This window comes from Apus apus, chromosome 3, assembly GCF_020740795.1.
Source record: "Apus apus isolate bApuApu2 chromosome 3, bApuApu2.pri.cur, whole genome shotgun sequence".
Lineage (NCBI taxonomy): Eukaryota > Metazoa > Chordata > Aves > Apodiformes > Apodidae > Apus > Apus apus.
In genome coordinates, this window is record NC_067284.1 from 90,320,764 (window position 1) to 90,336,139 (window position 15,376).

General features: G+C 39.7%; 1 protein-coding gene across 2 annotated transcripts in view; it reads left to right on the forward strand.

Moving 5' to 3' along the window:
* The window catches only part of RPS6KA2 (ribosomal protein S6 kinase A2), a 263,758-nt gene that overhangs the window by 134,300 nt on the left and 114,082 nt on the right, over positions 1-15,376 (forward strand). The gene's annotated exons all lie outside the window — the stretch shown is intronic.

Here is a 15,376-nt window from a genome sequence, read left to right on the forward strand (position 1 = left end):
GGAAAAGAAAAGCTCCCTGAAATCTTGTTTCAAAGTGTGGAATTGGTGTGAAATCTTTTTTCTTTTTAAAAGGAGGCTGGCAGGGAGGCAAGGGGGCAGACCACAGATGAGAAGCACAGTGCACCAATAAAGTGTTTTAGAAAACATTTGGCTTTGGTTTGGGGTTTATTTGTTTGCTTTTCCCAGAGTTACACAGTAAGAGGATTTCAGTGATTTCTCTCCTTCACTTCGTTGTAATTCTCATTAATTGTATTGCTAATCTCCACACTGTAAATTAAAACTCTGGTTCCTTTGAAGCTGTGACCCTCTTTTTCATTTATTCATAGTGCTGGTTAAGCATCTGACTATAGCAGGTATTGTGTGTACTTTCTGTAGTTCTGCTCGAGCCTATAGTGGAACAGAGATATTAGTCAGCAAATGTCTGTGGCAACAGTGGGTTGTAATTGCTAATTAGGCAAATGTAGAGTAATTTAGCAAGTGAGATATTTTAGCCGTCCTTGATACAATTATGTGTTGTATGGGTTTGAATAGTAAATGAAGAACTACAGAGGGAAAATGCATCACGAATTGGTCAGATTTTTTCGTTGAGCAGAGTCTGGGTTTTCCTTGGAATACGACTTTAATAAGCCAGTTTAAGTAGACTTCTTCCTTGTAGAGTCCAGGCATAAGCCAGAAAAAATGTCATTAATTATTCACAGCAGGTCTCAGCCATTGCTGAACTTTGCTGCTTCAGATGGGGAGGTTACCTCTTGTCTAAGTGTTAGTATTGGTAAAATTCTTGCAGTTTTTCTGTAGGCATGGAGCACTGCAGATTTGGCCAAATGATGTATTATTTTTTCCTGCTTACATCCATAATATGTGAAATACTTAAAATCTGTTCAAGTAGGGGTGTATTCTTTTCTTCCAAAATATATTTCTCCACTCCAGCAAGTTTCTTTGCTTGATACAACATGGTCTGTAGTGAATGTGGTAGGCAAGTGGAAATCCTCAGGAAAAATTCATTATTATGGTCAGTTCCATCTACATAGTGATCTTTTCTACAGAATAGCCCCTTTTTTCCCTCTCCTGAAGTAGAAGAGATGAGGCAGAATATTTGGTGGAAGGGGAGGATATTGCTCCTCTGCTGTTGCTGCTCTAATTTTTTGCCAAAAATGGTGCTCACAGCTCAGGAAGCCACATACAAACCTTTTTACTTCTGAGTCTGCTGCTCGCTGTGTCTCAGTACAGCTTGGGCAGAGGAGTACTGAGTGTATTGTCACTGACGAGATATTTTAGAAGGGTTGAATGTTTTCCACCTGTAAGGCAGCAAGCAGAGATGATGGAGCTGTACCTGGCAACACAGCTGCATTAGGACTTCTCACGTCACAGCTATGTCCTCCTGCTCTCCCAGCAGCACAGTATTGCTACCTGGATCTACTGTATAAAACAAATGACATCCCTATCTTTATCACTTTTGTGGTGCAAGAGGGAAGTCAAATCAGAATTGGGATAGAGCCATGCCTCTTCCTAAGCATGATGCCCCACACTTCAGATGTCCCTTAGGGAGGTTTAAAGAGCTGGGTTATACATGGAGTCTGTGCTCCATGCAGGAAAAAAACCCAGCTTTTTGAGCTTAAGTTGCCATAAGGTTGCCATACTTTATGCTAGTATTTTATGGTTATACTCATTTCTTATTTATTGCCAAAACCAGTTATTCTAGAGTTGTATTCCTTTCCCCTTTCAGAGAGTATCCCCCTTTCTCTGCTTAACAGTTGATCCTTATTCATGAGCAGCATTAATGAAGCAGGTGTATAATGTAATTCTATTTGCACAAGAAATATCTGACTAGAGTATCCACAGTTCATTCCAGTGAGGAAGAGGCACTGAAGTAGACTGCTGAAAATGATAACTGTTCTCTCTGCCTCTGGAAGCTCTAAATATGTTCAAATACTAAACAGAAGAACCTGACTTCTTCAGGTTGTAGCAGGAAATAGTGGCAGCAATCAACTGTGAAGCAATTAATTTATACATCAGTTACCTTTATATACAAATCAGAGGTTGACAGCCTTTCTCAAGCACTGAATAATTTGAAACTTGGTTCCAAAGCCAACTCCTCCTTCTCTGTCCCATCTTCAGTTGGATAAAATTTGGTGGTGGGTTTGCTGCCAGACACTGCAGTTGAACAACAGAGCTTTGTTAGCAGCATTGCAACAGATCTGCATCTTCTCTTTCATGGTGTTTTCAGTCACACGTTTGTTCATGCTTCAACTTTCTGCAGTCTATTACTGCCTGACAGCATTTGTTTGTTTTTCTGGCAGGGCACAGGTAGATGGCTGGGGTCAGTTCAGGGCACATTTCAGGCCACTTCAGCAGTACAACTTTAGAATTTTGAAAAGCATTTCAGTACTTGAAAAATGGGAACTGAACTTTTCCAAATATCAATGCCTACGTGTGAAATAAGCCACATAAAAATTATGTTTAATGATTCATAATTGTCAGAAGGCTGTGATATTAATATGTAGACAGTTGTCTAATAACTGTAGACAGTTTAAATGTGTGCTGTTTAGGACAGGAGGAAAAAAAAAATGCTAGGTGCCTAGTAACAAGGCTTCATCCAGCCTGTTCTAGATAAATTCAGGTCATATTTATTTTATAATGACTTCCAGAATTATGTCTTTTGGAGTGTTTCCAATAGATAATCAATATATACAGTGCAATATACAGGCTATTTTTAAAACATACACAACTGTTTTCGAGTTTTAGATCGGTCATGCTAGGCAGATAATTAGCTCCCAGTGAACTCCTAAGCAAGCTAAATAATTCAGTGCAGTGATGGGCTCAAATTCCTATGATCAGTGGCCTGGCAAAACACCAGTGGGTTGTCTGGGACCTCTGATGGGAGTAAGGAAGAAGTTCTCTGGCCTCCCAGGTTCCTCACAGGGACCTTGTCCCTTACCACTCCCCTAGCTGCACTCTGATGGGTAGCACTGGGGACTTTGGGCAGGATTTTGCCTAGAGACAGAAGATTAATGTAAACACAGAAGACTAATAGACACTAGTTACATCAAATGCAAGTGGAATTTTCCATCATTGTTATAGCTTATTGCATCACCGTAGCGAACATCATCCCTGTTCTGGAGCCGAGGTCCTCTGCTCTGATGCCCCACAGGGGACAGAAGATGATCCTGCCCAGAGATTTTGCCAGGCACACGCAAGACAGTGGAAAACAAGACAAACCAGGCAGACACAAAGGCAGACAGGGAAGTGTAAGGCAACAATGACATAACACTGACCAACCTAAAAAGCAGTGTGCTCAGCTGCCAGTAACCCTAGTGACAGACAGTTTTGGTTTCCTTTTTTTTTTCCCCATGAAGTAGGTGTTTGCTGCACTCCTTACTTTTTACTTGCAAAACATTATCCTGTCAGTAATTAATCCTCTGTGTCAGTTTCTACTAAATAAATCTTATGCTTTTCCAGAAAACAATGAACATGACAAAAATGAAAATATGAGACCGGATGTGGAGAAAACTTGCATAGTTGACCTTAAAAGAATGAATAAGAAGATGAAAACCTCAGTAAAAAGGATATCCGGCATGTTTGGGTTGTTTTCTCAGGAAAGGGTAGATGGTCAAGAATAGGAAAACAAATGTTCTCATTTGTACCCTCTGCATCCTAGCACTGCTCTTATCAGTGGCTTGCTTGAGTATTGCTCAACACGTGATGGCTGTGTGTGATCCCACTGAAGGCTGCCACATTTGTAGAAGAGCTTGAGGACTGTTCTGTCTTTCAAGTGATGTTCTTTCAGTCTTGGCACCTTTTGAAAGTCACCCAGCATTTATTACAGCATGTAAGGAGTGTCCATAGTAAATACTGAAAACAAATTTTGGGGATATTTAAGGTATTTCCTCTGGGAAGGGTAGCTGCCTGCTGTGGAATGTTTTATGCCAACATTTATGGGCAAAAAATTAGGCCAAGAATTTTAAATAGGTAAGAAGCATTGTACACATCTAAAAAGCAAATAATTACCTTCCTCTTAATTTTATCCATTATGATAATTACAGGTTCAAACGTAAAGATTTTTATTCTTACACAATGAGGAATCTAATACATTTTCTTATTTCTTTAATGTATTTCTGGAAAATGCAGTGCAAATTTTCAGCAGTGCATTTCATTTCATGTTGGAAATTATCATAATCCTGTCAATGATCCCCAGATATAACCCTGTGGATTTCGTATGTCAGATTCCATTTTAGAAATTTCAGTTGCCATTCAAAATTCTTATTCAATATATATTTGAGATAGAGTGTAGTTTAAAATCCAAAGATACTTTACAAGATCTGAAAAGTGCTTAATATTGACTTAATAGATGTTGTTAAGAAAATCATAGCCCCAGTTCTAAAGTCTGAGGGAGCAATCAAAAAACATGGTTGTCTTCTACAAATTAGAAATAAACCTTGCTCATGGCTTTCAGCTTCCAACATTGATGGGTACTCAGTGTGTAGGTGAGATTAGCAGCATAATAGAAGTCTATTTTCTCTGTGAGAGGAAAAAGAAAGTTAGTTTGCCCTTGATGATAAAATTGCTGGACATAAGTAACCTTTAGGGCTTATTGAACTTATGAGCAATCATTGGAAGTAACTGCAGAGAGCTTTTAAAACTGAGCAGAAGTTTTTTAATTAGCCTTTTTTTTATATTTTAGTCTCAAATTCAATTCCCTATCGAGAAAGCTAGTATGAAATTGGCATTTTTGTGTTATTTAAATGTTACCTTATTGAAAAGTTACCAAAATCTTTAGTTCTGCTAGGAGTAAAGGTGGATCAGCTTGCTAGGGATTGACTACAACAGATAAAATCAAAGTATTACAGCATTGAGAACTTTGTAAATATATACTTGTAGAAACTAATATTGTTCAGATATGTATTATACCTTGCTATCTGCTTGTGTATGATTTTCTGCACATTATATTACTCAGAAGAAAAAAGAAAAAAAGCAGCTCAATTCTTTGGGAACTCTACTGCCTGGAAACTAGAGTTTCCTTCCTATATGCAAGTTACCTAACTTCCCCTTTTCGTAGAGGAATCTGAACTGCAGGTTGACTGTGACTGACAGTTAAAGTCTTGCCATATGTAAGCTTGGTGCTGGCCTTGACATTAGTTTTGGAAGGTGTAGTTTTCCCTGAGAAAGTCATCGTGAGTGCTTCTGAAAATGGTGATATTCCCACTAATGGGCTCTGCTGATTGCCAGCATAATTTTCTGGAACTGGAGTTATCCTTGGTTGAGGGAGAGGGGGAATGACAGTGCTTTGGGAGCTGAAAACTCTTCTCATAGAAAACTGTAACAGGAATGGAGGTTTGGTTGCTGATGTGGAAGGTGCTGTAGTACTAAGGCAAGAGCATCTGTGGAACTATGCTGGACCACAAGCTCCACAGCATAGACTGCTGTAACAATAACAGAGGCTGCACGTGGCCAACTGACTTACTCAAAGGGGAAAATTAAACAAGAATAAGCAAAAAAAGATGAAAAAAAAATGTTTAGAAGTAGTTTGCTTCAATATGGGTTTCAAGGGTTGCTGAATTCTGTTATATACTTTTTACATAAACCCTTTTTTTCAAAGCATATCTGAATCTGTGGGCTCTTTTGGCGCTTTCCTCCATGGCCAGGGGCCTGTAGCACACAGCCCTTGGGGTGGTAAGTGGCACTGTTTCATGTTGCAACGTCAGCAGGACAACTGTGGTCACTGGATTTTGGAGTGAGCATAAGTGGCAGAACATCTGCTTGCCATCTCCTCAATCTTCAGGATTGCTTGGATAACACTAGGTGTGTGAAATTAATGGATGTGTTCACCTTTTGTCTCTGTAGTCCTTAAAAGTCAGGAGCAGCGCAGGTTTACCTCCAGCTGAGGAGCAAGAAGAAGGTGGTTTTGATCAGGGGACACAGATTGTAACCTCTGCAGAGACTGCTGTAATGGTCTGGTGGAAAATGCATTCAAGTCATTGGCTGACTTCAGCTGGCTTCCATCCAGGCCTTAATTCCCCAACACTGCTGGGCTTTTCTTATTGTGGTGAGCCTGTGCTGTAGGGCAGGCCCTGGAGGACCTGCCTCTTGGGGCCTGGCAAGAGGGGACAGTGGGCAGGAGTTCCGCAGGTGTCCTGGGCACAGCCTGTGCCTCCTGGGGCTCCTGCTGCCGAGGCAGCCCCAGCTCATCTCTCACCCATCCCAGTTTGCCACAATAACGGCAAGGAATTCAGGGGTTTAGCCCAGGAGCACAGGCTTTGTCTGCCTCACATTGCTGTCAAAATGCAAGTCCTGGCTTTATTTTGGGCCTAATGTGGGGCATTACGTAACTTTAATTTTGTTGTTTTCACAGTGCTCAGCCAGCAGCACCTCAGACTGGGAGAGATGGTGCCCTTAGCTGCCTTCATATAGAAGTCTTATGGCAATGGTTTATATAAGCCACTTAATGCTTTTTTCTTTTAAGTCACTCCGCGTCAAGTTCCTGACATTGGTGCCAGATGCAGCCCTTGTACACGCTTTCCCTTTAGCTCACTTAGCTTTTCTTGAACAGTGCTTTGCCTCTCTGCTGTGCTAGCAGAGCTTGGCCCTTCCTCAGAGGGAGCAAACAGCTCAGAAAGGAATGTTCTGCTTGACCAAAGTCAAGGGAGACAAGCATGGTCCCACCATCCCCAGCAGTCATCTTGGCTCCAACCAGTTTGTTCAGGGGAGGCCGAAGAGCCTCTGAATCTGCTCCACTCTCTCTCATTCATTCCTGGGGAGAGAGTGCCTGTACTTCCTGCAGTGGATATCCACCCCACACCAGTTCTGTGGGAAAACCCCTGTATACGAGTTTGAGTGCAGTGAGTCTTGCAAGAATTGTGTTGTCTTGTGGCCCAGTGTATTTCATTTATTTTTAATAGGCACATGGGCATGTCCAGACTCTTGTCACAACATTTCCCAAAAATTTGAAATTTATGGAGGGCTTTAAGATTTCCCCTTTTAAAGTCCATACAAAGTACCTGTTTGTCTGACCATAGAGCTTTTCTCAGCTCACAGGTGACTGCATATAGGGTTGCACAGTGAAATCCCTCTTTCCCGGGACAAACATTCAGTCACTGGTGTGGTCCAGATGACAGAGACCTCAGGTGCCTCCAGCAGCATGACTGATCTGGTCTCTGGCAGAGTGAGTGATTTGGTTCAGGCTTATTTTCTAATTTGGTAATGAATTGGTGTCTCCTGCGCTGTGCCCCATGTAGAAAGAGGTGGTATGAAATGATGTAGCCCCATTCACTACAACCCTTTGAGCTCTACCCTTCAGCCAGTTCTTCACCCAACACACCATGAATCCACTTATCCCACAGTTGGACAACTTGTCCAGAAGGATGCTGTGAGGCACAGTATCAAAAGCCTTACTAAAAAAAAATAAATAAAAAATCTACATCCACTGCCTTCCTGTCATCCACTAGGTGAGTGACCGTGTCATAGAAGGATATAAAATTAAACAGGACTTTCCCTTTGTGAACCCACCTTGACTGTGCCTGATGATTGCATTATTCTTTAAATGCCTTTCAGTAGTACCCAGTACGCAATACCCAGTACTACTGAAATACAATTTCTTTTTCCTCTTGAGCTAAACAAGGAGTTCCCTGTTCAGCCAATCTGGTCTTCTGTCCTCTTCCCTTGACTTACAACACAGTGGAATTGCCTGCTCCTGTGTTCGAAGTCGATTCTTAAAGACTGACCAGCACTTGTGGACTCCTAAGCCCTCAAAAGTGGATTGTCAGGATAATCTGCTATTGCTCCTTGAATAGCTGAAAGTTTGCTCTCCTGAAACCCAGGGTAGCAACTCTGCTGTCCTTTTTTTTTCTCATTACACTGAAAAGTTTAAACTCAGCTATTTCATGATCACTGTGGACAAGACAGCCAGCTACCATCACATCCCCCACAAGTCCTTCTCTATTCACAAACAGCAAGTCTAGGAGGGCATCTTTCCTAGTTGGCTCACTGAGTACTTATGAGAAGAAGCTATCTCCCACAAACTTTGAGAATTTTCAAAACCTACTCATTTCAAAGGTTGCTTTAATTTTATAAACACTTCCCCAGAAGTATTGCTTGAAAATTTTTCAATACATACATTTCAAACACATACTTAAAATTCATCTTGGGATGTTCTTGAAAAGCAACATGCCAATTTTTTAAAAAATTACCTTCAAACTTAAGATGAAAATTGATTTTTTTTTTAAAGTAGAGAAAATGAGTTTTTACAGCATCTTTTAAAGATTTATTGGAAAATCCCAGGTCAAAAACTGTTCTCAAAACATGCTCAATTAAATAAATAAATATAGTTCTAGTTCTATGTATTTATATACATTTCAAGTGAAGTTTGTTACAAAATCCAACATGGTTAAATGCAATTTCCAACAGAATCTTAGTTGGATACAATATTCTTTCCAATAAGTGGATTTTTCAAATTAAAAATTAAACAAGATGGAGGAAACCTACTTTAGAGGTTAAAAATTGTTCTTAGGTTACTATTGAGCTGAAGTTCTTCAAGAAAACATGTCTTTATTTTAGCTATTTTAGCATTATCCAAGTTACTGAGGTAACTGAATGACTCTGGCTCCAATATTATACACACATATGCCATTGTACGCACAAATAGTCCCAGAAGTTCATGAAGAGATGGCTGTCAGTGAGAGCTGAAGGTGTTGCTGGCTACATGTTTTTGGCTTTCTTGCCTTCATGCTACATAGTCCCTTATTCTAGAATTGGTTAATGACTGGAAGCATGACACAATCTACATTTAGTGACATTGCAGACACCGATTTCACTGTTCCTTTCCTGAAGTACTGGTACTGACATTTTTTGAAACAGAGAAACCTATTTCAATGTGGATTCCACTTACAAGATTGAAATACTCTTTCTTTGTAAATACTACCTCTACAATTGCTGCAATGAATGGCTCTTGGATTTGTGGAGACTGCTATTTTCAGAATGTTTGCAGGTAATGACTGTTGTCCAACTTGTTAATTTCTTCTCTTCTAATTATCCAAGCCAGATGTTGTTTAGCCCACAAATTGGCTAGGACCAGTGAGATCTGAAAGACCAAGAATGCTAGTGAGGGGAAAAGTTTTTTAAAAAGCTGGGGAAGAAAAAGTTAATTAGCAAGAGAGATGAAGGCACAATGAAGATAGTGAAGCTAAAAATAAAGTTTGAAATTCTATTTTGCAGTCTTTGTTTTTGGGTGCATAATGGTGATAGTTTCTGGACACAGAAAGGGTTGTCTGCCTGTATGGTGGTCTGAAGGGTGTGTCCTTCTCCATCCTTCTTGTATGACCTGTACTCGGAGGCTGCGTACCTGCAGCTCATCTTGGCCCTCCCTATTTGGCCTCTCTTGGGACTTTGTAAAAAGAGAATTTGGAGTTCTTCCAGAGAGGTGTGCTGGGCGCACACTTGTATCAGCAGAAATGGGATGAGGAAACAGGCAGTTCAAATCCTATTAGAGTTCCTCTAACAAGCTGCTGTTTGATCTTTTGGAAACCAGGATATCCTTAGAGGGTAGGTAACTGACTTCTCATGGCAATTCAAGAGATCTGTGCCTGTGAGGGCAGGGTCAAGGTTATGCCTGCCTTACATAAAGCTGAGCTGCACGGAAACGTCCCAGGCAGCCCTCTGCAAGCTGAACCAAGTCCTGCATTACCAACTCTGATGACTTCAGTAATCAAACCCCAGAGCTGCATCCCTAATGTTTCCATATGGTTTTGTAAGCATTAGCAAGCTCTGCACAGCATGGAGTTTTGAGATGGGCCATTTCATTTCCATTAAACTAAAACCAGCTTTTAGTGTGCTTTGTACTTTTTAACCTGAAGTACAACATAAATACTTTGGATATTTAGAAATACGAATTGAACACACCATTAAATTAAAACTTAGCAATTACATCACTGTTGTCTTGTGGTAGGGCTGGGAAATCAAGAAATTTGGGGTTTATTTCTTGTCCTGTCCTGTCATTGTGTGACCGTGGGCAAGCAGCTTAACCTCACAGCATCTGAGGTTAATACCTACCCAACTTGCACGGTTTTCTGAAACTAGATTAATGTTTCTGTTGTTACTTTGGCATCCCACAATGGATGTTTGCCACATGTGCAGTTGATAATAACAATACAGAAAAAATGTAATGTAGATTTTCCATTTGTTATAGATGAAAAACTGCAGAATTGCAGCCTGCATGCTTTAACATTTTGAAGGATGCTGCACAGTATTTGGTAAAAATACTTACAGATAATCAGATAAGTAAATTTGTGTAAATTAATTTTCTTTTTGTTTCATAGACATATGACTAATCATAGGTTTCTGATGGCCCAAATTAGGTCAGGATTGCGGTCATTTTTGCAGTGGAGGAATACAGAAACTTCTAAATGGAAAACTGTAACAATGGATTCCCTGAGGAAAGAAATATACAAAGCAGTCTTTTCCATGGCAGTCAAAAGGAAACCATTAATTTTTCATTCCTTTATAGATGCAGCTACAAATTACAAAACTCATCTTCATTCAGAGCAAGTGGTTTTGGGGCCTTTGGCGTTAGTGGTCAGTGGAGTAAAGCCTTTATTGGAATTGTTGAAACATTTTTCAATGGCAGCAGAAACTGAAGAGAATTTTCCCCACACAGAAAGGGAAAGCACAAAATGAAGGGACATTGTGCTACTAATGCGACACTGGGCTGTTCTTCAGGCAGTTACCTTACATGTTGACAGACAAAGTTGTGTGTTCATCTTCTGAGGAGTCAAGTTTTATTGTTGTTGTTGTTTTTTAAAATAATTTTAACTCTATTACTAAAGGTTCTGAGTCTTTAGTAAACCAGGTGAACCATGCAGCTTTGCATTTAGCTTTCAGTTGAATTAGTTTTGACTTACTGGATTTGGTAAAGCTCTATTATATTTCTAGATTATAGAAAGATTTTTGTAAAGACTGCAGCATCTGCTGTCATTCTGTGCAAGGAACTTTCAAACCTGGATCAAAACCTAGATTTTCAAAGCCATTTTCTATATATTTGTGGCTTTTGTTTAATTGATCATATGTGCAGACCTGTATCACTTTAATAAAAGTTTCTCTTAATATCTAGGTCATTTCCAGGGATTATTTTTTAATTCAGTTTGTTTGTGGTTGCTCTTTGTGTATCATTATATTCTGAAACTGAGCTCCTTCATAATGAGGAAGGCTGAAATATAAATGAATACAGTGCTGGAGTTCTTCTGTCTGGGATGCATCAGGAGCATAGGAATTCCCCCATGCAGATGTTCATATTGGGGCTACATAGTCCAGGAACAGATTTTCCTGATGTCTAACCAGAGTCTTCTGGTGAGACCACACCTGGAATACTGTATCCAGTTTTGGGCTCCCCAATTCAAGACAGACAGGGATCTACTGGAGAGAGTCCAACTGAGGGCTGTGAAGATGATTAAGGGACTTGAACATCTCTCCTGTGAAAAAAGGCTGAGAGAACTGGGGCTGTTCAGTCTTGAGTAGAGAAGGCTGAGAGGGGATTTTACTAATGTCTACAAGTAATAAAGGGGTGGGTGTCAAGAAGAAGGGACTAGTCTCTTTTCAGTGGTGCCCAGTAATAGGAAAAGGAGCAATGGGTATAAGCTAGAACATGAGGAGAAACTTCTTTATTGTGAGGGTGATGGAGCACTGGAACAGGCTGCCCAGAGAGCCCGTGGAGTCTCCTTCTCTAGAGACTTCCAAAACCTGCCTGAATGCGTTCCTTTGTGGCATGTCCTAGGTGGTCCTGCTTTGGCAGGGGGTTTTGACCTCTAGAAGTCCCTTCCAACCCCCAACATTCTATTCTATAATTCTGTGATTGTTCCTTTCTTTGTCCAGAATAAAATTTAGATTTGGTGCATATATCTCTAGTCTTGCATAATCAGCTGATTAGTGTAAGTAGACATTATAGCAGGTGCCACTGTGACTGCTGGGGACCTGCAGCTGCATTTCACCTCAACTCCTACCCAACCCAGACCTGCTGCTCCTATCACAATTCTCCCATACTCACCTTTCAACCAAAAATTTTTGAGACAGGATGATTGGAAGGAAGGCAGGGAGATTTCAGGTTGGCCAGGGAGGAACGTAGCTTCCTTGTTTGTTGATGAAGAAAATACTGCAAAGCATTATGTGTCTTTTATTGATGATTGCTGAGGGAGACGTGCTGTGTAGTTAACTTAGCTGATAGGCACTGTTTAGTGTGTGATGGACTCTGCAGGTCTTTAGATTAAATGTTATTAAAAATAAAAATATTTTTCTACTGATTTTGCTCCAGATAAAACCAAGTATATATGAGTATACATATAGCACAGATTCTTGTTAATCATTGGAAATAATGTTGTGCATTTCCTGTAACACTTAACATTTGGTATACGTCACCCTGAGTCAACTTACAGCCTGTCAACAAAAGGCTGTCTCTATTTTCAGTACCCTTAACTGTGAGAAAAATAGCTTAAATTGTTCTTCTGTTCTCTGCAGTTCCAGGAATCTTCATTATAAATGCACCTAATCAACTTTCAGTGTCCTTAAAACATACAGTTACAGCTTATAGGCATAAAAGTAGTTACAGAAACAAGAAGCTGATGTGAATTCTTAGTCCTCTTTAGTCTTGCCTCCAAATTAAGACTATACAGCAGTGGTTTATGTCACCCAGCTTTACTTACTGCTTCATATACCCGGAAGTTTAGGTATTGCACCTGTGCAGGGCTGTAATTCTTACGTTATTTTATTTTTCAAATGGATCCAGTGAAATAGCTTAATGCAAACTCACTGATGACATCCATTTGTATATTAACAAGCAGGAGTTTTATGAGGACTAAAGATTTTGGTATTGCCTTGTACAAAAAGTTTCATTTATAAGGTCTGGATGAAGTTTGAGGATAGCAGATGTCAATTTATTCAGCCTTTGTGGGTAAAGAAGCATTTTCAACATTGAAGACCAAACAGAAAAAAACACAGTCCAAAAATAATGTTTTTGAGACAACTGAGCATTTAACAAAGCAAACTGGAACTCTGCTTTGGTATAGCAAGACCCTGCTGTGTAGTTGGCAATGAAAATGAGCAGTTTTGAATGGAAATAACTTTAAGAATACAAACAATGCAGAATTTGTGTCAAATTCATAAACAGCTTTTCACTGTGTTTTACATTAAAGGTATTTTTTTTCCTTACAGTATTGAGTTAAATTACAGAAACTTCACCCCCCTATGGCTTCTTGGAAAAACTGTGGTATTGCTTTTTGATTATGACAGGGTAAATGGGGAAAGCAAATGAACACTGAACTTGTGTGTTTGATTAAACATTTCTTTGAAGTAAAACTTCTGTGTTTTCAGCTATCCTCTTCTGATTGTATTGTCGAGTTTTCCTTTGTCCATAGTGTTAATTTTATCTTCCTGTTGTTACTGATTGATTGAATTACTTCCCTTAACTTTCAGTTGCCTTTATGCTAATATTTATAAAATATTAACATAGGAACAAGTGGTGCAGATATGGTTAGTTGGCTAGGGTTATAAAATAAGACTCTGTATAAATTATATAATCTACTGGAGACATAATTGCCTAAGATTTACTGAGAAGCACAATAAATGCCTTATCTGAAATGGAAAAGGAGTAGCTGTTGCTTAGTGTTTTAGTGGGCTTCCAATTTTTTATGTGGCAAAAATAAGCTCCATGATTATACTGTAGCATCGGTCTCTTCTTCATAATTTTTTCTCCCAGCTCCATTAAGAATTTCACTGGCATGGCAGCCCAACAGAGCCAGCTGGTGATTTTGACTATCAGAGTGGTAGTATCCACTGTATAAAGCATCAAAACACATTTTCCTTTTACTAGCTTGTATTAAAAAATTGGGTTATGCATGTGTGAACTGTGGCATTGTATTTTTCTGTTCCTTTGTCTTTATCCAGGTTACTAACTGAAACTACCTTTGAAATGAATGTTAAAAATAGAACGGGAAGAACTTTAGTCTGTGCCCATTCGTTTTTTCTGAATGGAAGGTTAGCCTCTTCTTGGAGCCCCTGACAGCTTTGTGGCTGCTCTGGGCATAGAAACAAGTTTACTGTACAGAAGCCTTTAACTCCTCCAGCGCATTGGGGATACGCTTACAGGAGAGGTCATGAAGTTGCATTATGCACCCTTCTGTTGATGGCTCAGTGATACTAAAGAACTTTATCTGTGCTCTGGTCTTTTTATAGGTTTAGTTCTGTAATCACTTACAAGCAAATCTATTTGGTAGGACAGTAGATATGGATTGGTCTTCTCTCTCCACCTTGTCCATTTACAGAGTGCAGATAAGGGGACTGCAGAGTTCACTTATCCTTTGGGATTGGGCTGCCTTAGTGGGCAAGAAGGAGACCATCCCACATATAGAATCGTATAATTGTTTTGGTTGGAAAAGACTTGTAAGATCAAGTCCAACTGTTAACTTAGCACACTGCCAAGTGCACCACTAAACCGTGCACCACATCTACACTTCTTTTAAACACCTCCAGGGATGGTGACTTAACCTTTTCCCTGGACAGCCTATTCTTATGTGTGACACTTTTGTTAAAGACATTTTTCATAATGTCCAATCTAACTCCGCTGGGGTTGGCTGGCTTTAACAGACTGGGGCTGTAGGTTTGCTGTTTACCATGCAGAACTATTAAGTTTCACAGTAAATCTCTTTCTGTCATGATCCCACCCTGAAGGTGTGCTGTAAACTGTCAGGAAAACGTGTATGACTCTAGGCCAATCATAATTTTCAGTAAAGCCATTTGGATCATCTTTATTTTCAAAAGAACCTCTACCTGTTAAGGTATTGTGTGGATTTGTTGTAACAATTTTCAGCCAGAATAGGAAAATGTTGAAATCACCAAAGGTCAATGAAAAATGCCTGGCAGGAACTTGATAATTTCAGTTTTACCTTCTACATGTGTGTGTGTACATTTAAAAAACAAACAAACAAACAAACAAAAAACGCCACAACAAAAAAACCTCATAGAATGGAAGCTAGAACAGTGAATTTGTTCTAAAACTGGTATCCTCAATATTTTAAAATCCTAGAGGCTTCTGCATAGAAATGGATTAAACAAAAAGAGCTCCTGTCCACTGTCTGCCTTTGTCATCATGTACTTTTGCTTTCAATAGGGCTTTTGTGAATAAAGTGACTGAAGATGAGAACCAAGAGCACTTTGTTGTAAATGTCTCTTTACATGGCAGTGACAGAGTAAAAGAGCTGCAGGGCAGCTGAAAGCCATGTCTCACAGTCTGCAGGCAGGAGGTTATGAGCACTGTGATTGGACTCAGTTTTAAGTTGTCTTGGCAGTCTTACAACTGATGTCAGGGGATCTAATGGGTGAAAGACTGCAAGGATTGTGCTAAAGA